The sequence below is a fragment of the Heterocephalus glaber genome, unplaced genomic scaffold (genome assembly GCF_053883595.1).
Source record: "Heterocephalus glaber isolate CG9 unplaced genomic scaffold, H.glaber_assembly_v1.0 deba00000594, whole genome shotgun sequence".
Classification (NCBI taxonomy): Eukaryota; Metazoa; Chordata; class Mammalia; order Rodentia; family Bathyergidae; genus Heterocephalus; species Heterocephalus glaber.
This window is the reverse complement of record NW_028258151.1, coordinates 21,119,846-21,147,238: the sequence shown is the minus strand read 5'-3', so window position 1 is coordinate 21,147,238 and position 27,393 is coordinate 21,119,846. Positions and strand designations below refer to the sequence as shown.

General features: G+C 40.3%; 1 long non-coding RNA gene across 4 annotated transcripts; it reads left to right on the top strand.

Annotated features, from left to right (window-relative positions):
• The first annotated feature begins 1,623 nt into the window (after window positions 1–1,623).
• On the top strand, window positions 1,624–27,393 carry LOC101719741 (uncharacterized). 4 transcript variants are annotated; one of them, XR_001183945.3, is made up of 5 exons: window positions 1,624–1,760; window positions 2,074–2,243; window positions 2,585–2,726; window positions 19,362–19,417; window positions 25,667–27,393. It is a non-coding gene; the product is annotated as an uncharacterized LOC101719741 (long non-coding RNA). The 4 variants fall into 4 exon arrangements; XR_002397336.2 differs by having other exon boundaries at window positions 2,074–2,163; window positions 25,667–27,392; XR_015448958.1 differs by lacking the exon at window positions 19,362–19,417.

Here is a 27,393-nt window from a genome sequence, read left to right as displayed (position 1 = left end):
GTGTTCCAGGCAGTGAAAGGGAGCTAGGGGCCCTGGGAAAGCCTGGGAAAGAAGGGGCCACTGCCCAGGAGCCTGGGAGAGGCTGTGACCGGGAGTACACCATTGCTGTTGAGGGCCACAGAGCTAGCTGGAGGCCTGGCCCGGGGGCTGTGGTGGTGGCAGTGGGGGTGGGGTGGGGGTGGTGAAGGTTGGTGTGTGCAGCTGGGCAGTGTGGGGGGTGCTGGTAAGACTCAGTGGCAGAACTGAGGGGTAAATGGGGCAGGGACAGGCAGGGTGTAGTCCAGGGTCCTGGGTAGGGGGACCTAGGGATGTTTAGGAGGTAGATGGGGTAGGGGCGTGTAGGAGCAGTGTAGGGGTCAGTAGGGGTACCCACCTAGGGACTCTTTAGAAGAGGCTGAGGGTAACTGATAGGGGTAGCTGGAGAAGCCCTCTTGGGTCTGTGGCAGACACAAAGTTTAACCCTCCCCTCCCAGTACTGGGGAGCCACCGAAGATTGCTGAGCAAGGGCAACCCAGCCAAAAACTATGTTGAAAAGTGGAAGCATCTACCTCCCATCCCCAGTTCCACCAAAGAAGCCCCCGAGGTCTGGCCTACCTGGGGTGCCAGCTCCCCCACCCCTGCTGGGCTTGTCACTCACTGCTGACTTTTGTGCGTCCTATTGCAGGACACTCTCTAATACCTTCCTACAGCACTGACCAGGCTGAGGTGACATTCCGAAGGGCCATGGAAATTTGCCTCGCAAAGGTAGGAGCAAGACCAGGGACAAGGAGGGACTTGGGGGATCAGACAGGGTCAGCCTTGGGCTTGACCCCACATCACCAGTCCCAGACCTCAGGTTCTCCACCAGCCCACGGCAAGAGCTTCCTGGCCTTCTCAAAAGGTCTGCCCTGAAGCAGATGTGGCAGAGTTGTGACCTAAGAGACGCAATAGACTCTGGCTTCTCAGCCTCTGCCACCCATGGGGACAACACAGTGGAGAGAAACTGAGGCAGAGAATGCAAGTGGTGGTGGCCAGGTCAGGGCCCACACCCAGGTCTCTGGATCACTGGAGCCACCTCCTCCAGGTTATGTTTTTGAGACAGTGAAGTTCTCTTTGTTCCCTGATGCCCTCCCAGGCCTCAGTTTCTCCATGTGCTCTCAGCTCCTGGCTTGCTGGAGGTGCCATTCATGATCCCAGCACTGGGTGGAATTGAGGCAGGATCCTGTGGTAGAGGGAGAAGGTCTACTTTGACTAGGAAGTCCTGGGCTCCCCAGCCTGGTGGTTTGCTGTGAGAGGGGAATGGCTTGAGTATTGTTCCAGTGCAGCTCAGGGCAGCCAGGAAGCCTGGAGGGACCTAATCTTTTCCATTCTGCATCTTTCCTGAGCAGAGTGTGGCTAGGGCAGAGAACTCTGGTGGAGTTGGGAGGAGAATGGCACCAAGATCAGGCAGGGGCCGAGTGTAGGTGGGGGGACAGGAGGGGTCTCTGATGGACAGACATAGGTGAACAAACTTGACCAGCTTCCCTGTTGGCCCCGAGGCCTGGGTACTGGGAAGGGAACCTTTTTGTAATCAAAAGCTGCCTTATCGAATTTGCTTTTCTCTAACCTTTGCTTCCCGGCTTGTGCAATGCCCCTCCCTGTGGCCTTCACCTTTGCCTTGGTGCCATGGCTCACAGCAGCTCCCCCTCCCAGGGACGTGCTGCCTCAGGCAGCTGGAGGGATAGCCTGAGCCCCTTGCCAGGGCTGCTGAGGAGAGGAGGCCACTGCTGCCACCTGCTCGCGTCAGTCAACCCAGTCTGCTACCCCAGGCCTGGTGGTGGTGGGTGGGGTGGGACAAGAGGCAGGTGGGTTTCTGTGGGGCTTGGCTTGCTAGACCAGGGACGGGCCTGAGCCAGCATGGTGGCTGGGGTGAGATTGCGGGGGGGAGATGACCCAGGTTGGAACCAGATGAAGAGGCTCAGTCTTGTGGGTGTTTGAGGCATTGCAGGAGGGGCCTGTGAGGCCTGTGACCCCTGTGAGGGTCCGCCTTTGCTTGCTAATGTGAGCCACTTGAAATTCTTCTTAAATCAGCAAATCTTCATCCTCTTCCAACAGAATTTGGCTTATGGAAAATACCCAGAGGCTCTGGAAGGCAGATACAAGGAGGTCCAAGGTGAAGGCAAGGCCAGGAGGAGCAGATGCCAGGTGGGGGAAGATGTCTGTGACCAGGAGTCGGGCCAGAAGGCTCTTACACCCATACCTCAAGGTGGAGAGGCTGTGGATAAGTAAGGCCTGGGACCCCTTGTCCTGGGAGGACCATCTGGGAGGCCACTCCAGGGCAGCACATTGTTCCCAGGCCTCCCTGCGGGGTCCTGCTGTGGGGGGGGGCAGCCCAGAAGCCCCTTTATGCCCTTGTGTTTTCTGTAAAGGCTGCTAGAGAGGGGGGAAGGCTCTGAGTTGTGCACCTGGGCCTGGGGACCCTCGTATCCCAACCCCTGAGGAGCTCCCAGACATGCACAGCCCTTCTGCTGGGGGCTTTCCTGAGTTGCCCAATACCCTAGAGACACAGCTGTCTCCTGATGAACAGATGGGGAAACTGAGGCCTTCTTTTGCTCATGGCCCTCAGATACATGCACATCTGGAGGAGAATGAGTGACACACAGTAGGTGCTCAACCACAAAGGTAAAAAGCCTGTGAGAGCATCCAGCTTACTCCGGACATGCTCAGAAATACAAGCAAGGAACATAGCATGGACCCCAAGGCCAGAGGTAAGGAAATCCCACAGCATGACTTGGCAAAGATCTTACCATTACCTGTGAGCCCGGCTTGCACTGCATATGTCCCCAGAGCACCTGCCAAATATATGGCCCAAAGGAAGGCCCTGACACAGTGCCTGGCCCATAACAAACCTCCTCAGGAATGAAAGTGGAGCAGCTGTGCCGGATCTGTGCCCACTCCCTACTCTGGATTCTCCATTCTCTACCCTCCATTCTCCATCCTCCATCTGCCACCTTCCACTCTATCCTCCACCCTCCACCCTCCACTTTCCACCCTTCACTTTCCACCTCCATCCTCCACTCTCCACTCTCCATCCTTCACCTTCCATTCTCCATTCTCTATCCTCCCTCCTTCACTCTTCGTTCTCTAGCCTCCATCCATATGCCATTTTTGTTCTCCCTCTCCACTCTTCATTCTGCATTCACCATGCTCCATTTTCCACTCTCGCTGGCTCATTGTCCTCCATTCTCCACGCTCCAGTATCTATACACTCTATTCTTCCCTGCATTCTCTATCTTCATTCTCTACACATTATTCCCATTCTTTCTTTTCCATATTCTATTTACCATGCTCTATAATCTATACACCATGACCCATACTCTATATACCACTATCCATTGTCAATTTTCAATACACTACAATCCCTTATCCATGTGCCATTTATGTATGCTCCCCCATCTTCCATATTCCACTCTTTTCATTATCTACACACCATTCTCCACCCTTCGCAATCCATACTTCATTCTTCACTCTCCATTTTCCTTATGCTCTTCACCACAGTTCATTTTTTAATTCTTCATACTTCAGCCTTCGTTCTCAATACTTTCTCTTTACTTTTTCCATTTTCCATGCTTCATTGTTATATACCCTGCTCCATTCTACACTCCAGTTACAATACTCTATACTTTATTCACCATGTTTTACCTTCCATTCTACATTCTACTTTTTCCATACTCTGTTCTCCATATTTCATTCTTCATACTCCATTTTACATACTTTATTCTTTGCCATCCTTATTCCATTTTTGTTTTTTTTTTTTTGTATCGGGGATCCTTGCGCTTGTGAGGCAGGTGGCGGAACCACTGAGCTAAATCCCCGGCCCCTTGTTCCATTCTTTACATCCCATTCTCCATTCTCTATTTTCCAATCTTCTTTTTTTTGTTTATTTGTTTGTTTGGTTTTTTTGGTACCGGGGATTGAACTTGGGTCTTTGTGCTTGCGTAGCAGGCGACAAAACCACTGAGCTAAATCCTCAGCCCTTTCCAAACTTCTTATACTATTCACCATACAGTATTCTCCATTCTGAACACCGTACTCCATCCCTCATGCTCCATATACTCAGAATACACTTTATACTCTTTTCTCCAATCACAGACTCCAAGACTCCATAGTCTTTTGTCCACTTTTATTCTTCCTTGTATTCTCTCCATTCATCTTGTTCCATTATATATTCCCTATTTTCCATATCTCACACTCCATTATCTATTCTATATATTCTATTCTCTATTTTCCAAATAGAGAATATTTTCCAAATGTCATACCCCATTATTGTTACATCATATTCTGGGGCCAGGGATTTAGCTCAGTGGCATCGTGCCTGCCTTGCAAGCTCAAGGTCCTTAGTTCCATCCCCAGTACCAGGAAAAAAAAAAGATACATCATATTCTGTATTTCATTCTCTATCCTAATTTCTCCATACTACATTCTCCACACATATTCCTCATGTTCCATAAATCTTTGTCTGAATTCCATAATCCATGCCACATACCATTCACTATTTTCCATACTCTATTACTGATATTCCTTTCTATTCTCCATACTCCATTGTCCACATTCTGTACTCTTCATTCTTCATGCTTGATATTCATATCTATACACTGTATGTATTATTTCATATATCATTCTTCATATTATATGCTCCACTTTCATCTGTATTTTCCATTCTTATAATCCTTATTTAAATCACTAGTCTCTGTTTTCCATTCTCCATACTACAGACACCATGCTCCATCCTCCACTATAAAATCCAAGCTCCATACTTCAACCTGGATTCTCCCTTCTCCAACTTACATTAACTACACTCCATTACCCATATTCCATTCTCAGGTTTTCACATTTCACTCTGTCTCCTAAATTTAATACTCCATTCCCCATACTCTATTTCTATATTCCATTTCCTATCTACATTCTCTATTTTTAAATTCTTTTTTTTTTGGTACCAGGGATCAAACTTGGGACCTTGTGCTTGTGAGGCAGGTGGCAGAAACTCTGAGGTAAATCCCTGGCCCTATTTTTTAAATTCTATACTTCATACCTAAATATCTATAATCCATACTCCTTATCCTATCTCCATATGCCATCCTCCATTATCCTATTTCCATGTTTTATTCTCCATACTCTTTTCTCCATTCTTAATTATCCATACACCATACTCCAATCTCCATATTCTACTCTCCACTCTCCATTTTCCATTTTGCATACATTGTTTTTAAAAATTCTATTATCCACTCCTCATTCTTCATTTGTCATTCTTCATACTCTCTTCTTCATATTCAATGCTCCATTCTCTATTTTAATTCACTTTCTATTCTTTACACTCCATTAACCATATGTCATATTCAACATCCTCCACATTCCATTCTACATTTTACATAACCATTTTGATTCTCTATTTTTGTATGCAAATCTCCAAATCTCTTATGCCATATTCTGTAATGCATTCTTCATTCTCCATACTCTCCCCTTCATAGTTCGTATTCTACTCTATTTTCTATCCTCCGTCTCTATTGTTCATCTCAATCTCTGCATGCCATTCCCCATGTTTCCTATTCCAGTCTCTATTTTCTATCCTCCACACTCCATACTCGAATTCTTTCTCCATATTCTGTATTCCATTCTCATCCTCTATTCTACTTTCTCTATTTTCCATACAGTATTCTCCACATACCATTCTCCATTTCCACAGTTTCTGTACTCCATCATCTATTCTCCACATCCTCTTATTCACATCGTGTAGTCCATTCTTTATACTGCACATTCCATTATCCATGTTTTATATTATATTCTTCATTCACCATGCAACATGATCCATCTCCATACTCTAGTCAACTTTCTCCAGATTCTGTACTCTATTCTCTGTTCTTCATGCTTCAATATCCATACTACATTATAGCTTCTTTGTTCTGCATACCCCAACCTCATTCACCGTTGTCCAGATTCTATTTCCCATAACCCATATGGAATATTGAGTAGCCTAGTCTCTATATTCTCTATCCTACACTCTAGATGCCATTTTCATTTCTTTGGGCATTTTTTTTTTTTGTACCGGGAATCAAACTCTGGCCCTTGCGCTTTTGAGGCAGGTGGCAGAACCACTGAGCTAAATCCCCAGCCCATCTTTGGGCATTTTTTTTTTTTTGAGACAAGGTCTTGCTATGTAGTTCAGGCTGGCCTTGAACTCACCATGTAGCCCAGAATGGCCTCAAACTGGCAGTAATCCTCTGCTTCAGCCTCCCAAGTGCTGGGATTATATGTGTAACCCATCATGCCTGGCTTGCTATTTCCATTTTTTTCCTTTGAAATGGGTCTCATTATGGAGTTTAGGCTAGTCCTGAACTCACTATGTAGCCCAAGCTGACCTAAAAGTCACAACAATCCTCCTGCCTTAGCCTTTTGAGTGCTGGGATTACAGGTGTGTACCACCACATCCTGCTTGCCATTTTCACTTTTTTTGTTTAATTTTTGAGACAGGGTCTTACTGTGTAGTTCAGTCTGGCCTCGAACTCACTATGTAGCCCAAGCTGGTCTTGAATTTGTGGCAATCCTCCTGCCTCAGCCTCCCAAGTGATGGAATTACAAGTGTGTGCTACCACACCCAGTGCCATTTCCACTTCTTAAGCCATGCTCCATAATCCACACTCCATACACCATTCTTCATACACCATACATTATTCTCCATTTTCCACACTCCATACCACTGTCTATATCTATAGTCTATAATCGATTCTGCAATGTCTATTTTCCCTAACAATTCTTCATACTCCATAGTCCATTGTTTATATTCTGTTCCATATTCTCTATTTTCCAACTTCATAACCATAGAACTATTCATTACCCCGTATCCTTAGTACTTCATACCCCATTTCCATATTCTATGCTCCATTCTCCATTCTACTTACTTCATACTGTTTTCTCTGTATTACATTTCTCAGACCCTACACTTCATGCTGCATTCTTTTTCCTTTATACTCCATTCTCTGCTACCTGGTTTTTATTCTCATTAACCATTTTCCATTCCATAATCCATATTCCATAATCTGTATTATACACAAGATACTACACTCTCCATACTTCAATTAATTCTCCATTCTTTACTCTCTATTGTTCTTACTCCATTCTCATATTCTCCACTCCTTCTCCACATTTTGTACTCTACACTCTATTCTCCATTCCATAGGCTCCTTACACCATGATCCATTCTTTAATTTTATTCTTCTTACTACACTCACCATATTCTATATCTCATACTTCATTACTCATTCTACATACTCCATTCTCTACACTTTCTATACGCCACACTCCAATTCCTTACTTCATTCTACATAAACATTTTCATATTACATACATCATTTTCCATACTCCGTTCCACTCCCTATTCCATAAACAATTTCCCATATGTCATACACTTCATTTCACACTCCATTCTTCATTTATTATTCTCTATTCTTCTTACTCTGTTTATCAAATTCCATTCTATATTCTCCATACTCTATACTTGATACCCTGTTCTCTCCTCATTCTAAAGACTCAAAATTCCATACTGTATAACCCACACTCCATATTCTATATTTCATTATGCATTTATCCTCCTCCATACTATATTTTACATTTGCCATATTTGTAAAACATTCTCTAGGTGCCATTCTCCATTCTCTGTGCACTACTCTTTATATCCCATTTCCAGTATTCCTTTCTCATACTTCATTGTCTATATTCCATATTCCATTTCCATCCTCCATACTTCACATACCATACCATACTATATATTACATACATCATTTACCATATCCTATGCTTTATTTTCAATATCCTAACTCTATTTTCCATTCTTCTTACTCAAATCGTACTCCATTCTCCATCCTTCATAATATTCACGCAGTGATCTATTCTCCATACTTCATTCTACGTATCCTATACTTCACATATTATTTTCCTAACTCCATACTCCATTTACTGTACTCCATTTCTGCACTCTTGCTCCATTTTCCATGCTCAGTACTCCATCATCTACTGTCTGTGCTCCATTTTCTATATATCATTCTTTAATATCATTATATCATTTTTTCCATTTTATACTCCTTTGTCCATAACCTATACACTATATTCTCCAAACTACATTCTTCATTCTTTCCTTCTGAATTTTATTCTCCATATTTTGTATGACATTTCCATACTCCATTCTCTATGTTATTCTTCATTCTTCATATTCTACGGTCCATTTTTCATTCTCCCTTCTCCCTTCTCTATTCCCCATACTCCATATTACAGTCTACATAAGCATTTCCAATTTGACATAGCTCACATTTTATTCTGAATCTACATTTTTGTACTCCATATTGAATTATCTATCTCCATTTTCTATTTTCTACACTTTGTGCACCATACTCTATTCTACACTCAATTTTCATTCTCCACACTCCATTCACATAGCTACGCTCCATTCTCAATATCCCATCCTCTACTCCATTCTTTTTTCCTTTTCTTCACATTGCTAAAAGTTGAACCCAGGGCCTTGCATGTGTCAGACAAGCACTCTACCGCTGATCTACACCTCCAGTCTCTGCAATCTATTTCTTATTCTTCAGACTCTTTTCCATTTTCCACACACCATTGTCTATTCTCTATGTTTTATACTCATTATTTCACTCTCCGTATACAATATTCCACATACCACTCTACACTTCTTTCTCCTTTCCACACTTCCCATTCTCCATACACTATTCTCCATGCTCAACTATCCATATTCTGTACTTCATTCTCTACACTCCATACATTATATTCATTTTCTAGTTTAGTATCCTTTCCCTATACTCTATGTTTCATTTCTGTGAACTATACTCCATTCTCCATTCTATATTCTTCATACTCTGTATCTATTCTAGATACTATATAGTGAATTCTCTATACCATACTCATTTCCCACAGTCCATTTTTTGTTTTTATTCTCCATTCTCCTCACTCCTTTCACTATAATTCGTTTTCCATTAACTCTACTAAATACCCAGTATACATTCTCTGTATTCCATTCTTCATTCTCCTTCCTCCATATTTTGTACTGGTACACTGCCTTCTACTCTATTTTCTATTGTCTATTTCTCTTCTCTATATTCTCCACTCATGCTCTTTGCTCCATACTACAATCTCCATCTTCCACAGTCTGTTATCCATATTCTATACACTCTTCTCCATATTGCATTTCCTTTCTCCACTCTCTATTCCCCAGTTCCATGCTCTCTATCTCCATTATTTATACTCCATTATTTTTACACTATACTTCTTTTTTTTGTACCAGGGATCGAACTCAGGTCCTTGCGCTTGCACAGCCAGTGGTGAAACCACTGAGCTAAATCCCCGGCCCTACACTATACTTCTTATGTCATTCTCCACTGTCCTATCTGCATAGTCTCTTCTCCACATTTGATTCTCTATTATCCACACTCTTTTCTCCATTCTTTATTTCCACACTCCGTATTCTAACCTCTATATTCTACTGTCCATTGTCCATCCTCCATGCTCCACTTTGCATATGCATATTTTGTTTTTCTCCAAATACCATACTCCATAAATTATACTCTCTATTTCATTCTCCATTCACCCTTCTCCATACTCTGTTCTTCACACTCTGTTCACCATACTCTATACTTTCAATTTTCCATTCCCATGCTCCATTCATCATTCTGTATATTACTCTCCAAATTCCATTCTCATTCTCTTTGTTAACCTTTTCATTTTCCGTATTCCATACACCTTACTATGTACTCCACTTTGCATTATCCCTACTCCAAACTCCCTTCTGTATACTTGATACTCCATATACTATACTCCATTGTTCACTCCATCCTTATATTCTGTTCCTCATATGCTATTCCTTTTTTTTTTTTCGGTACTGGGGATTGAACTTGGGTCCTTGTGCTTGCACAGCAGGTGGCGAAACCACTGAGCTAAATCCCCGACCCCCTCATATGCTATTCTTTCTTTCTTTTTTTTTTTTTTTTGGTACCGGGGATAGAACTTGGGTCCTTGCACTTGTGCAGCAGGCGGTGAAACCACTGAGCTAAATCCCCAGCCCTCATATGCTATTCTTGATTCACCATAATTCATTCATCATATATATACTTTATTCCCTATATTACTTTTATTTGCATTTTTAAAGACAGGGTCTCACTATGTAAGCAAGGCTCTCCTCAAACTTGCTGTGTAATCCAGCCTGGTCTCAAATTCACAATTCTCCTGTCTCAGCCTCCTGAGGCATGCATCACTACATCTGGCTTCTGTATGTCATTCTTTATTCTCTTTACTACTTCGTTTATTCTCTATACACCATTTCTATCTTCCATTCTCTTGTCTCTATTTTCTATTCTCCACTCTTTGTACATTATTCTCCATTGTTGCTTTTCCACACTCTGTTTTCCATGCATCTGACTTTATATATAGTACTTTATTCTCCACAACATTCTCCATTTTTTCTATGTTCTTAATTATCCTTTCACCTACTTCACTTACGTTGCCCATAAAAGAGAAACTTCATTATCCATACTCAGTTCATCATTCTCTGTTCCACAGTACTACATATGCCACACACCACTCTTTATATTTTATACTCCATTCTGTGTATCACAAATTCTCCATTCTCTATTCTCTATAATACTACTACAGTCTCCAGATCCACATTTCATTTTCCATCCTTGATCCTCCATATGCTGTTCTCCACACTCCATTCATTGAACTCCATACTATCTTCTTCTTGTTTTGTTTTTTTTGGTTCCGATTATTGAACTCAGGACCTTGTGCTTGCAAGGCAAGCCCCAGAACCACTGAGCTAAATCCCCAGACCATACTGTCTTCTTAACTTTCCATTTCCCACACTCTATATAACCATTCTTCATACTCCATTCTCATTCTCTATATTACATTTTCCATCCTCCAAGTCCTATATGCCTTACTCTGTACTCTATACTGCCTTGTCCCTACTCCATCCTCCTTTCTCTCTTTAATTTTAAAAATAATTTTATTTGTACATGTTTGCAGTACATAGCGATTATGTTCATTTTAGGGAGTTGGTGCATGTACATAACACAGCTTAATTATTTTTATTTCCCTTCCTCTCCCCTTCCTCCCTTTCCTCCATCCTCCTCCTTTCTATAGGCTACATATCACACATGGCATACATTGTTCATCCCATTCTTTATTTTCCATAAGTCATTTACATCCTCCACACTTCATTCTATTGTCTCTATATTCCATTCTCCACACTCCACTATTGTTTCTCTGTACTCAACTCCTTACTTCATAACCCATACTTCATTCTACACAACATTCTCCATATTCTATTATTCACTCATCAATCTCCTTTCACCATACTCAACAATCTGTACTCCTTTATCCATGCTTTATTCATCATTATGTATTCTACAGTTTGACATATATTGTACTTCATTCTTGATATTCTATACTTCATTTTCTATTCTCTATTGTCTTTGGCATTCTATGCAGACTACATTTTTCATTCTCTGCTCTTCACACTCCACACTTTTTTGGTTCATAAGCTACACTCCATACACCTTTATAGATCATTCATATTTCATTCTCCACAATCCATTCTTCATTCTTCTTACTTCCTTATTCATACTCCATATCTTATACTCCAATATACATTCTTTCTACTGCATTTTCTGCCTCTACTCTGTATATTCCATACACCATTCCAAACTTCACTGTCCATGTTCCATATTATATGCTCCATATGCATGCTGTTTTCCATATTTTATATCCTATTCTTGATATTTAATTTTCATTCTCCTTTTTTTTGGTACTGGGGATCAAACTCGGGACATTGTGCTTGTGAGGCAGGTGGCACCACTGAGCTAAATCTCTGGCCCTTCATTCTCCTTTTTCAAACCCCACATTTCAGTCAGGCACGGTGGCACATGCCTGTAATCACAGTACTCTTGGATACTGAGGCAGAAAGATCATAAGTTCAAGCCCAACTCAGGAAACTTAGCAACTTAGCATGACCCTGTCTCAAAAATAAAAATTAAAAATTAAAAAATGACTGGGGATGTAGCTCAGTATAAAGGCCCTCACACACAGATGCAGACAGACACAGACACACACACACCATAATCCATTGCTATTGTCACAATCTGTATACCATTTCTCATATTCTTATTCTTATTCATATACCATTCTTCATTTTCCTATTTCCATATTTTGTTCTCCATTAATTATTGTTCATAATACATACCCTGTTCTTCATTTTCTATACTTTGTTTTTATTTGCTGTTCTCCACACTTCATACCTCTTTGTACATTTTTAGTCACCTTTCTTCATACTACGTGCACCATTGTCCATATTTTACACTATATTCTTCATTTTCTATTCTCCACTTTTTATTCTCTATCCTCCATTTTCCCTAGTCTACAGATCATTTCATATCTTTATTCTCCATGCTTCATTCTACATTGTACATTCTACATAACCATTCTCTTTTCCCATACTCCATTGTTATTTTGTTTTCCATACTCCATACTTCATACTCTATGCTCTGTTGTTATTCTCTGTTTTCCATATCCCATTCTTTATTATTTTTTTATTTGTGGTATTGGGGATTGAACTCAGGACCTTGCGCTTGCGAGGCAGGCTGTGGAACCACTGAGCTAAATCCCCGGCCCTCCATATTCCATTCTTTATATTCTATTTTTTATTCTTTAGACTCTACACTCTCTATGTTACTCAATTTTCCATTATAATACCCCATGGTAGAGTCTCCAAACACTATACTCAAAACTCTATTCTCTATATTCCATTATCCACTCTATTATTTAAACTTCATTCTCTACTTCATTATTCAATCTCTGTACTCTTTTGTACGTTCTGCATGCTCTATATTCTGCATTCCATTGTCTATATTCCAATCTCCATTCTACCTAATTATTCTCCATACTCCATTTTCATTCTTCATTCTATGTTTTCCATTCTCCAATCTCTATTCTTCATTCTCACTTCTCTATATTCTACACTCCATTCTCTGTATTCTATACTCTACTCTCCACACTTTGTTCTCCATAGGCCATTTTTCTTATTTCCTTTGCTGTTCTTTATATTCTACACTCCATTGTCTACATTCTATCTTCATTCTCTATAGTCAGTTCTCTATATTCCATGTCTATCCTCCATTCTCTATTTTCCATTCTCTGTTCTCCAATCTCCTTTTTCTATACTCTATTCTTCATTGTCCTCTGATCTCCATACTTCATTCTTCATGTGCCATTTTCAATTTTCTTTAATCATTCACTGTATTCCAGTCTTTATTTTCCATATTCCTATGTACATATTATATAACCCATTCTTCCTTTTTTTTTTTTTTTTGTACTGGGGATTGAACTCGGGTCCTTGCGCTTGAGAGGCAGGCAGCAGAACCACTGAGCTAAATCCCCTGCCCTATATAACCCATTATTTATGTTCCATATTCCACAGTCCTTTCTCCATATTCTGTACTCCATTCTCCCCACTCCATTCTCTATTCTCCTTACTCTCTTCACCATATTCAATTCTCCAGACTCAGATTCTAGACTTCATATTCTGTTATCCATTCACCAATTTCATTATTCTTTCTTCCTTCTCCATGCTTCATATTCTATATAAAATGCTCCATCCTTCCTCCACACTCCATTCCTTATTATCCATTTTCTACACTCCATTCTCCATACTCTATTTGTCATGTCATAGTCTCCATCCTACAGTCTCCATGCTTTATATTCTGTTACCCATACTTCATTCTCTGTTTTTCATGTTCAACATTATATTTTTATCCTATATTCTTAAATATTCCATATTCTATTATCTGTATTCTTGCTTCTTCCCCCTTCTCCAACTTGATTTTCCATACCTAATCTCTGTAACATATACTCAATTGTCTAGACACTATTCTCCATTCCCTGTACTCTATATTTCATACTTTATATACCATTTACCATTCTCTATTTTTCTATCTCCATAGTCAATTTTCCATACTTCTTTCCCCATTCTTTATTATCGGTACTGCATATTTCAATCTGCAGTTCTATACTCCATTCTCTATTGTAAATACTCCACACTATATAAAAGAGGGAGATATTTTTTAGTACTGGGGATTAAACTCAGGGCCTGGCACATGTTAGGTAGGTGCTCTAGCACTGAGTTATATCCTCTACTCTTTTTATTTTGTTTGAGATGAGATCTCACTGAGTTACCCAGGCTGGCCTCAAACCTGCAATCCTCCTGCCTCAGGATCCCAAAAAGCTGAGGTTAAAAGAGTGTACCATCATGCCCGATTGCTTTTGCCCCTAGTCTACACTGCATTCTCCATTCATCAAACTGTGTTGTCCACATCCATTTTCCATTCTCAATACTCCATTTTCTATACTATAGTTTACAGAGCTAATCTTCTTACTCCATTCTCATTACCATTCTTCATTCTGCATACTCCATACTCCAAACTGTATCCTTTTATTCATTTCCAACATCCTTTGTTCATTATTCATATACCATTCTCCATACTCTAAACTTCATACTCTTTGTCAATATTGTACACTACATTCTCCATTTTCCTTTCTCCATAATCTACTTCCCAAATTTCATTTTCCATTTGCATGTTCCATTTTTTTCCATATATAAAAAATTAACCTCAACCCTTTATTTCCACACATAAAAATAACTTGAAAGGATCTATGAACCTAAATATGAAAGACTAAAACTATAAAACTTTAAGAAGAAATTATAAGGGAAAATGTTTATGAATTTAGAGTAGGCAAGAACTTCTTAGGATACAAAAAACATGATGTATAAATGAAAAAATTTGATAGATGAGATTCCATAAAAATTTAGAACTTTAGATGACATCATTAAAATGAAAAGTAGTCCTTGAACAGACCATATTTACAATGCATATAACCTATGACCAGAATATATAAAGAACTCTTTCAGCTCATTAATAGACAACCCAATTAAAAAGTAGACACAAGAAGATGATAAATAGCCAGTACAGCACAAGAAAAGGTGTGCAACTCTAGAATCAGAAAAATACTAATCAGTACAATAACAAGATTGAGTTATACACTCATTAGGGAGATGAAGTTAAAAGTTTTAAAAGCCTTGTCATGACTTTTTCTTTTTGTTGGATTCTCCCCCATTGCGTTTAATTTGTTACGCCCAATGAATTCATTCTGCTGGGCTTCCTGGGGTTGTGATCCTCATTGTCTTTTCCTAGGATATTGTCTAAAATTTTTTGGAGTGCTTGTTTGGTATTCATGAAGTTCCTAAGTGCTCTTTATCATGAAAGCATCTTATTTCTCCATCAATTTTGAAAGATAGTTTTGCAGGGCACATCAGTCTGGGTTGGAGGCTATTTTCCTTTAGAGCTTGAAATATGTCACTCCAAGCTCTTCTTGCCTTGAGGGTTTGTGTTGAGAAGTCTGCTGTGATGCTGATGGGCTTTCCTTTGTATGTGATTTGTTTCTTTTCTCTCACTGCTTTGTTCTTCTGTTGGGTTTCTGGAATCCTAACAATTATATGCCTATGTGTAGACTTTTTTGATCAAGGCTAGTTGGAGTCCTATATGCCTCACTTATGTGTATGTCAAGTTCTTTTCCCCTGCTTGGGAAGTTTTCTGCCATCACTTCTGTGACCAGTTTTTTTATGTCATCTGCACTATCTCCTCTTTCTTCATTGACTCCAATCAGTCTTACGTTATTCTTTGCATCGTCTAGCAGCTACTGGATCGATTTCTCGTGTTCCCTTACAATTTTAAAGCAATTTTTCTTTTCCTGGTCACTAATTGCAATCTTATCTTCTATATCTGAAATTCTGTCCTCACATTGGTTCATTCTGCTGTGTAGACTTTCAATGGAGTTCTTAATCTCCTGGAAATCTGTTTGTATCTATTTTATGGATTCCATTTTTTCCCTATGTTGGGATTCCATCATGTTCCTCAGCTCCTCTATTTATTTTTACCTGTGTCCTCTCTAACTTTATTAATCAGGTCTTGCACTATGGGCACAATCTCTGGTGTTACCTGAGAAATTATTTCTGATTTCATTTTTTCCAGATCCTCTTTTGTTGCCAGTTCAGGGAGTCCAGGTGGTTGAGTATCAGATTGTTCTGTCTTGTTGCTCTTTGGGGTTGCTGTAGGTGATCTGGAAGTCTGTTTTTGAGGCTTGTTTATGTGTCTTCTCATTTCAACGGGGGTGTGTGTGGGGTACTGCTGGTGCCCGCGGCTCACCTCCTCTGCCCTGGGAGTGGTGGAATGGCAGCTTGCATGTTCCATTTTTAATTCTCCACACTCCATTGTCCATTCTTCTTATACCATAGTCCATTCTCCATGCCATTGTCCATTCTCCATATCTGTTGTCCAGTCTCGATATAACAACATACTCAACCCATACTCATTTCATACTACAACTCATACTACAACCCATACTCAACTTCATTCTTCATAACCATTCACCATACAACATTCCCCACACTCCATTCATATTCCACATTCTCCTTTCACTATACTCTATTCTTCAATTTACATATTCCATATTTCATTTTCTATGTTCCCTTCTCTGTTCTCCATACTCTATTCTCCATTTGCATACTTTATTTTCATATTCCATCTTTCTCCATTTTTCATTCAACTATATATTCCATACTTGTTTGTCCATGTTGTGTACTATATTATCCATTCTCCCCTCTACACACTTCATTCTCCATTCTTCTTACTTCATCTGATATGTTGTATTGTCCATACTCCATACACCATGCTCCATTTTCTTCTTCCGTTCTTCGCTCCATTCTTCATGTTCTGTATTGCATTAGTCACTCCCCATTCTTTACAGCCCATTCTACATTCTTCATATTTATTTCTTCATATTACATTCTACTAGCTTCTATTTATTCTATACTCTATTAAATGTAGTTAATCTCCATTTTCCATATTTGAGTCCATTTTTTATACTCTGTTCTACATATTTCCTATATTCCATTTTCTTCACAAGTCTTCATTTAACTCCATATTCTATACCCTATTTTTAAAAAAACAAGGCCTCACCATATTGCTGAGGCTAGCCTTGAACTCAAAATCCTCCTGCCTCACCCTTTTGAATAGTTGTGACTACAGTACCCCAGTCTTTATAAGCTGTACTTCATTTTCTGTACTTTATATCCCATACTCCATTCTCCACACTTCTTTCTCTATCCCTTATTATCTCTGCTCCACACACTATTCTCCTTATTCTATATTCCTTTTTCAATTTTCCACTTGCCATTCTCAATATCCTTGTGTCCATATTCTATACTGCATTCTCCATACTCCAATCTCTAGCTTGACTTTGCATGCACTGTGCTCTATTGTCCATATTCTAATTTCTATTCTTCATGAACTATTCTTCATTTTCCATACTTCATACTTACTCTCTATACTTCATATGCCATTCTCCATATTCTGCCATAATCCTAAATTCTCCATATTGCATTCTTCATAGTTCATATACCATTGTCCATTCTCTTCATAGTCCATATACCATTCTCTACATTCTGTTCTCTACACTGTATTCTCTATTCATTATATCCATACTCTAATCTACATATTTTATGTACTATTCTCTGTCATCTATCCTCTGTACTCTACACTTTCTTGCCCATATTCTATGCTCTTTTCTCCAAACTTCATCCTCTCTCTCCATACCCCATACTTTATTTTTCATAATCCATACTTCAGACAATATTCAATTTCTCACCCCTTTCCCCCTGTTCTATATTTAATTCTACACTGTGCTCGGCAGCACATATACTAAAATATTTAATTCTACATTCTCCTTTTACCCCATGTTGTATATTTTATTCTTTATACTCCATTCTTCATATATATGTTCTTTTTGGGGGGGGTACTGGGGATTGAACTTGGGACCTTGTGCTTGTGAGGCAGGAGCTGGAACCACTGAGCTAAATCCCTGGCCTATATTATATATATTCTTCCCATACCTCATCCTCCACTTCAATTTTAATTATCCATTATACAAATACACTCTGTGCTCCATACTTTATCTCCATACTCTATATACCATACTTCATTCTCCTTACTCTATACTCCAGTCTATATATTCCATGGCCCACTTGGTCTACTGTATTTTTCACCTTCCATACTATGTTTATGCCAATGCTCCATACTGCTCCCATTATTCTATATTCCATTCTCCATTATTTATTTTTCATATACCATACTCCTTTCCTCAAACTCCATTCTCCATATTCTGTACTCTATATTCCATTCTTCATGTTCTATATTCTATCCTTCATTATTCATACTTCACAATCTGTTCTCCGTACTCCATATTCTATATTCAAGTCTCCATACTCCATTCTTCATACGCATATCCCATATTTCATACTTATACTCCATTATGCACCCTTGCACCCTTCTCTACTGGATACTGTTTTTTTTCATTTCTCTTTGTATTCCAATGTCTCTTTTCTACCCTACTTTTCCACTAAAAATCTGGCTTTCCTATTGTCCCAGTGCACACCTCTCTCCCACACGTACCTTTACCACCAATATGTTAGCCATGATAATTTTGCCTTTCAATGCTGGGGATAAAATCTCCATGCTCCTCCAAAGGGCATCCATCCATTAGAGAATAAGTCCAAGCTGTGCAACATTTTCTCATTTGAAATCCTTCCAAAAGCTGGAATTTCTGCCATCCTCAAACAAGCAAACCAATGGACAGCCCCAAGTGACTGTCCTCATTCACTGTCTGGACTTCCCTCTGCTCACCCTCCTTTGAACACACTCCAGCAAGGCCCATCACTTCCACATCAGAGTAACCGCTTATATCAAGCTCAGAAGCAACCCCCCCAGGCTACAATATTCAAGGTGCCACACAGTTCAGGCCCCCCTTTTACTTGAATGATCAACCATACTTAGGATCATGGCCATTGTCTCCTTTTTAAACCACTTCCTACCTCAGGGCCTTTGCACTATCATTCCCAACATCCCTGGGACTCTCTTTCCCCAGATATCTGCATGGCTTCTTTCCACATCTCATTTTTATTTAGTCAGTATTTGATGAATGAAGTCTCACTAGGAATTCTCATTTCTCAGTTGGGTGGAGGGTTTCAAAAGCCAAAACTTGAGCTGTTGTTGTAAGCTGGGTTTTTAGAAGGTGACGCTGAGGTGGAGTCAGGCAAGTGCAAGGTTAACTGGAGAGTAACATCCATGAGAGAAAATAGAAGCACGCTTGGAAGAGGTAGCCCTCACACCTCCATACCCACAAAAGCAAAGCCACAGGAGCAAGGGCTGTGTACTAGAGAAATATTTCTTTCGCAGACATGATGGATCCTTGTGGCACCACCTGACTCAGTCCTTGGCTGGAACCAGCTCAGGTACAGCTTCACCTCAGCAGGGCACAAGACGGGGCTTGAGGGACAAACCACAGCCCTCATCACTAGAGTACAACTTGGGCTGGGAGCAACAACTGCCTCTTCCAGCACCATCCCACATGCCCTTATTCCTCACCTGCGTGGCTTGGGCCCCACAGCATGCTAAGGCTCCTGAACTTTTCAGTTCATGGTTATACCTAGGTGGTCAGTACCAAGGGGGACTAAAAAGGTCGCCTGTATTCTGAACATGTCCCTCCCAGGTCACATTAGAAAGCAGCATCCCTGCCTCCGCCTGATGACCAGGGTCAGTTGTTCCAACAAGACACTGTCTCTTCTTGCTTACTGGTCCCACGGGCATTGGAACCCAACAGGCCCAGATGGAAGCCACACCGGGCTGTCTGAAGGAATCCTTACTTGTCTTCTGTTAGGGGCCTATTTCTATATCAGGGCCCACCAAGCTCTTTGTCATTTTCTTTCTTGGAGGGGGAGTGAGATGCAGCCATTGCTTTTTTATTTGCATATCCAAATATATCCCTCACTACTGGGCCCCTAAAACTTTTCTCAAGTCAAGTGCCTGAATCCTTGCAGGATTCTGAGCATGTCTTGAGGATTCTAGCATGCTAACTGCCTCTTACTTACCTGCCTGCTTAGCATGAGGCCATCATATTCAGCTAAGGGACAACTGGATCAGTATGCTGGACTACATGTCTGGATTGCTCCTGACTATGTTTTTGTTTAATTGCGGTAAAATTTCCATGACAAGGTCTATCATACTAACCATTTTAAGCACACAAATCAGCGGCATTAAAAACATTCATACAGTTGTGAAAAAATCACCACACCACCCAGCTCCAGGACTCTTTCATCCTTTCAGACTGAAACTCCATCCTCATTAGACACCAACTCCCCATTCCACCCCCACCCTCTGGAACCTCTGTCCTACTTTATGTATGTCTCTATGGACCTGACAACTCTAGGTACCTCATATGAGTGAAATCATGTAAGAATTGTCTTTTGTTCTTGGATTATTTCACTGAGTATAAAGTCTTCAAGGTCCATCCATGCTGGGGCATATGTCAGAGTTCTTCATTTTTATGATGGAGTAATGTTCCATCATCTGGATGAACCATGGTTTATTCATCCATTCATTTCTCCATGGACATTTGTTTCCTTCTACTTTTTGGCTGATGTGAATGGTGCTATTATGGACACAGGTGTGCAAATACCGGTTTGAGATCTTGCTTTCAATTCTTCTAGGTCATATGGTAACTCTATCTTTAATTTTTAAGGGAATGTTATACTGTTTTCCACAACATCTGCACTATTACACATTCCCTTAATAGTGCACAATGGTTTTGGTCTCTCTACATCTTTGTTACTTTGTGTTTTTATGGTAGGAGCCATCCTCATGGATGTGAAGTGGTATTTCCTTGCAGTGCTGATGTGCATTTCCCTAATGACAACTGGTGTTGAGAACCTTTTCATATGCTTGTTTGCCATCTGTGTATCTTTTCTGGGGAAATGTGTATTTAAGTCCTTTACCTATTTTTAAATGGAGCTTTCTTTTGGTTAAGTTGTAGGAGTTCCTTGTAGTTGTAGAACTCCCCATAGGAGTTCTATTAGCTCCTTGCTATATTTGCCAATATTTTCTCTCAGGCTATAGATTGTCTTTCTATTTCTATCTTTCAATAGACAGTGGTAGATGCCCCAGAAGCAGCTGGAAAAACTGAATGCCTATTCTTGGTAACTGTGGGGATATGGGCTATGGCTGGTCCTCCTCTAGGCAGCATAGGAAAAAGTATATGACTCCCTCCTCTAGACCTGTAGGACTTTAGGAGTCAGAGTTGAAATGGCCTTTGGAGACAACCTGGAGTTCACAAGTGAATAACTATGACCAGCAGATTAATAGTTGGACATATAGAGCAGTGTATAATATTTGTTGCTAGGTGCCATCTCTCACTGAGAGCAGCAACTTTAATTTCAAGTCCTGATCAATGGCAGCAGGGGAGGATCTTATCCTTATTCTGATGGGACAAGTTATAATTCTGCACTATGTGAACCTACAATACATGATCACATTTTAAAAAACACAGGAACTATATGAATTATATTGTGAAATAGGCTCCATTTTTTAGCTCTGTAAAATTTGTGCAGAGAATGACAAAGATGTTGGGATTGAACCCTGTTGGCACTTGATATGCACCTCTTACCTGACAACATGGCAGGAGCCAGATGACCAGGGCTACACTTTCTGTCGTTGCAAGATAAAAGGAACTGAGCCCATAATCATGGGCCCCCTTAATCCCACCAATGCTTGAGGATGACAGTGATGTGAAAGCATAACTCATCAGTCACATCACCAGGATCTTCTTTCCTTTTTCAGAGAAGAAAGCCCAGCCAGATCCCTTCTGGGAAGATCCCACATCTCAGCTTGCAGCCATTGCCTTCTCACTCGGGCATAGTCTAGTCTCCCTGTGGTAGGCCAACTAGTTTGCCAAAGTCTTCTTGCATGAGAAAACACTTAAGTCACTCCCAGCACCTTGTGGTAAAGGAAATTTGGCTTCCACCCACACCAGTACTGGGCCTGATGAGTCAGAGAAGGTCTGGCAGTTTTCCCTATTGTCCCACTTGAGAGTTCACTCTTGGCTGAGAGATAGAATTTCTGGCACTTCTGCTATCAAAAAACTGTCTTGCATTTGTGCCAATTAATTACCAAACATTAAGCCCTTGGGCTTAAAGTGGGAGTGTCAACCCATAAGCCTTATATCAACCAATTACCTTTCTTGACAAAATGAGAAGTCAACTTGTCCTGTCATACTTATCTCATCCAAATGAAAAGTAGCCGTCAAGGTTGGAAGTAAAAGATGGCACAGATGGCAAGAGAGTGCCAGAGGCTCAGATCTATACACATATAAGGATGTTACGCAAAACAGAGTAATAACTTCCACCCACCAATTGAGGAGTTGGCAATTCTCACTGGGTCTGAGAGGAAGCTCTGCTTGCCCACAGCATGCATTCACACCCAGTGTGTGTCTGGAAGCAAGTACTACTTTGCTTAAAGACAGAAGTTGAGCTCTGTGAAACTGCAAACAATCTTGGCCTTTGGACAACTGAGGATCAGCCCTGCCGCCCATTCCTACTTTGCATGTGCATCCTCCAGAGTTCAGCACTTCCTGCAGTGAGATACCAAAGGTCCCCCAGAAGTAGCACCATTCTCTTCCAAAGTGCTGCCCTCTTTGCTGACATCTCACCAAGAGTATGGTAGAAAACTAAACACAGGAGATGATTGTACACCCTGGAGGAGAACACACCTCACAGATCCAACACTACTGCCTCAGGGCTAAGTGTCCAGAGCCGCCCCCAACACGAACATATAGTAACTATCCAAAGACCGGAATGAAATATAGCCAGGCTGCAGAAAGCCTTCATAAGTCCATAGACAAGTGACAAATGTCCAATGTGAATGGAGAGAGATTATAGATTCGTCTAACACAGGCTCCCTTTAGGAGTGGATCAACATGGTTGGCTTCCCTTGTGCCCTTGAGAGAGTTTACCAATAGCAGAAAAGTTATTCCAACCTAGCAGCCTATAGACCATCCCTGGGCCTACTCAATGAGCACAAAGGTGTCATGCAATTTAAATAAAAATGATACTGTGTCAGTTAGTTGACATAACGATGGCAAGGAGAGATGATCCATAACTCTATCAAGAGATGAAATTTAGAAATAAAATTTTAGAATATCTGACAAACTGGGTTATAGGAACACTCTGATACCCCTGAATCTGAGCCTTATTCTCTCAATCAGAGCATTATGGAATGCTGCTCTGTAGGCTGATCCACTACCTTAGCCAAAAACCTTCTAGGCTTCACTGCTTGGCTTCTCTTTTAAGTGCAAACTATAACCAACTTCGCTACACATAAAAATTCCCTTTCATACTCACCCCCCTGCAAAACTTCTGCAACTCACTTTAACCTTCTGGCAAAATCTAACCATTCAAAATTCTCTCTTATCCAAAAATGTTCTCCCTTCATATTCATCTTTCTTTTCGTCCCACTCATTTCCTTCCCTAAGTCAATGCCCTGAAATGCTTCCCACAAAAGTGGAGTCTAGACAAAATCACACTTCCTTCAACAAGTAAAAGTGTTTCATGCCATCCTATAGTTTTCTCCTCAAAACAAAGCCCAATTTTCCTCTATATGGAATCTTCAACCCAGGAAAGCAATCCGGAACTGTTCATACCTTCTAACAGAAATACTTGATTTTGCAGCAGTTGGCCTCTGGTCCACTGATGTCCTTTTGCTTTTAAGACAGCTTGATCCTACTGAGGAGTCAATGGGACAATGTAGTACATTTGCCTACCAGAGGGGCAGTTGTAACCACTGCTCCTAGACTTGGAGAAATAGGGTACCAGTCAGAGAGCATTTCTTAGTCTGTGACTAAGGACTTTTATTATTACTCTACATGCACAGAATTTCAAAGGGTAACAATAAGACTTCCGTATTTCAGACAAACCCAGTCACCCAGATGCAGCTGAAGCCAACCATTCCCAGAAAGGCCTTGAAGTGCTTCCATATGCCCCTTCAACTGATATGCATGCTAGAATTTAGGTAACAGGGGCTCAAAGTAAGGGCTACAAAACTTGATGACCTGTGTATTGCGTAAGCTAAACAAACAAGCCAACTCTCAGGAGAATTTTCTTAACAAATGTCCTAGTGTTCAAATGAAAATTTATATTTTTCTTTTGCCATGTGAATGGTTACCCAAGCCTCCTCCAGGGTAATGGTGATGTCTTCTGATTGTAGTGAAGCCTGGAAGACACTTGGACTTCCTCTGTCCAGGTGTCAACTTTCCCTTTCAAGACAGTACCTCTGATTCTGGGCTTCAATCCTTTCTAAGATGGTTGGGACATCCTCCTTTCCAATGACCCTCTTTTTGACTATACGCACATTGTTTTCTGTCCAATCTTTGCTGAGTGAAATGTTGAAGACCTTGGGAGTTACACTGAGCCAGTGATTGAATTAAAGTAGCCAAAAGCTGTGTCTTTTTCTCTAACTTCTTGTCCTTCTTTGTCTCTTCTGCCTGGCCCTGGTTATTATAGATTTTGAAAGCCTCCTCTGCCAAGGTCAACAGTGGGATTTAGGGTCTTATCTCAAGATTTTGTAACTTCCCCCTAATATCTAGAGTAGACTACATTATTAAATACATGGCCATTAGGGCTTTCCTTTCTTTTGACGATGGTTTGGTATTAACATACTTTCTGTAGGACTCCAACAAGCAATTTTAAAATACAGTAGAATTCACTTCCCTTTCTGTGTTATCTCTTTGACCCCGTCATACCTGACAGGCTTAACTAGACATCTTCCTATTCCTTCTGAAATACATTGGGTACTGTATCTATGAAATATTTGCCTAACCCAAAGTCACAAAAATTCTCTCCTAATGTTTTCTCCCAGAAATTTTACAGATTTTAGATTTCACATTTAGTTCTGTGATCCATTTTGAGTTATTTTTTGTACATGGTGTGAAGTATAGCTTGAGGATTATTTTTTGTATGGGGTGTGAGTTATCACATGAGGATTTCTTTTTACATATAGTGTGAAGTACAGCTCAAGGATTATGTTTTTGTGTATGCTGTGAGGTATGGGCTGAGGATTACTTTTTTAAAATTAATTTTATTGGTACATTTTAGGTATACAATTTAATGACATTCATCATTGGAAATGTGCACCTTTACATAATTTCTCTTGGTTCTTATTTTTTCCCCATTCCCCTGGCCCCCTTCAACCCCTCCAAAGCTTGAAAGCAGCCCAATTGTCCATCAACTGGAGACTGGATAAAGAAAAATGTGTTTTTTAAAAATAAAATGGAGCACTACTCAGCCATAAAGAATGAGAAACTAGAGACATTTATAGCTAAATGGATGCACATTGAGGCTATACTCTTAAGTGAAATAAATAGGGCACACATGTGTAAATACCAAATAGTTTCTCTAGTGTGAGAAACTGAAAGTGTAAATAAGGCCTAAAAGGTATAATAGATAATGTGAAATAGGAAGAAAAGGGGCAAAGGGGAAGGGGAAGTGGGAGGGGTAGGAGAAAGGAAAGAAGGGAATGGCATTAATATGAGAAGATGAAGGATTACTTTTTTTAATATGGTATAAGATATGGCATGAGGATTAGTTTTTTGTATATGGCCTCTAATCACCCCAGCACTACTTGTTGAAAAGTATCTTTCTTTTTTTTTTTTACAGCATTGCCTCTCTACCATCGCCAAAAATAAGTTGTACATTTATATTTAAATTTATTTCTAGACTCACTATTCTGTTCCATTGATCTATGTATCCATATCAAGTAGTTTTAGTCTTCTGATTTTTAATTCTTTTTTTTTTTTTTTGGTAACGGGGATCGAACTCAGGATCTTGCACTTTTGAGGCAGGCGCGGTACCACTGAGCTAAATCCCTGGCCCCTGATTTTTAATTCTTTTTCAGAGTTATTTGGCTTTTTCAGGTCTTTAGCATTTCTGTATGAATGTTAGGGTCAACCTGTTGGTTTCTACAATAAACATCCTTGCAATTTAGATTAGAATTACATTGAATGCATAGATAAATTTGAGGAAAATTGACATCTAAACATCACCAAATCTTCTAAATCATGAAAAAAGTATAACTCTACATTGATTTGTCTTCTTTAATTCCTTTCTGTAATTTTTATGATTTTCAGTAAATACATCTTTTATATCTTCTGTCAGATTTTTTCCCAGTTTTTCATGGTTTGGGTGCCATTGTAAATGTTTTTATTTTAACTTCTGTTTGCTCATTGTTAATATGTATTCATTTCAGTTAAATTGTTAAATTACACACCATAAAGTTGTTCATAATATTTACCTTTTATTATTATATATTATATTATCCTTTTAATGTCTATAGAACCTGGAGTTTTGCCACTTCTTTTGTTGCTGTATCTGACCTTTGGTAGGCATGAAACAGAATTATAAAGTTGTTTTAATGTCATTGTATGATAATTTTAGCAAAGGTTTCAGTCTCTACCAATTTAAATTGATTTTCCTCATTAAATCTCATTTTCCTGCTTCTTTGAAATCTTTGATTGGTTGCTAGAAATTATGAATTTTACCTCACGGGTATCAGACATCTTTTATTCTATAAATTAAATCTCTTTTGAACTTTGTTCTGGAATGCAGAGCAGTTACTTGGAAGCAGTCTGATCCTTTATAATTTGTCTGATGGGCCCAATCTCTGGGACCCTGAGGGAATACTTCACCACCCCTGGAAGGAACCCCCAACTCCAGTCACCCTAACAAACCCCTGGGTGGGAGCTAGGAGGAGGCCAGTGTAACAAGGTCTGCAGACTATGGGCTCACTTAGGGACTTGCTGAGCAAATGTGAAGGGGAGTCTGCAGTTCAGGAGAGGAGGCTGAGCCATGGTGCCCCAGGAAAGTGGGGAGCAGGGCACAAGCCCTGAAGGTGAGCAAGAAAGGCACTGAGATTGAATAGGTTAGTGTCCCACAACCCCCCACACTCACTCAAACACACACACTACACATATACTGTTGGGAGCAATGCTACATAATTCTAGGGAAAAATCATTTGGTTAGCCTAGTTCTCTTGCCTACAGCCAAGCTACAGAATAACTCCAGTTTGGCCTCCGGTCACAACTGAGACTTCAGTGATCCAGTGATGCTGTGATTCTCCAGGACAAGAAACATCCTGGGAGAACAAACATCTGCTCAGTTCCTCGTTGTTCTTGGACTGTTAACATCTTGTTTACCCGAGATATACTGAACTCTCTGCAAGCCTTCCGTTACACCTTGTTTATCCCAATGTGAACTACTGAAGTCTCTGCAAGTCATTTGTTACGAGGTACTGAATAAAAGGTGCGGTAAGCTGGGGGCTTTTGTCTTTGCTGCCAAGAGCAGCCCTGATCAGACCCAAAGCTCAGCTTCTTCTCAGTCTCATTTTT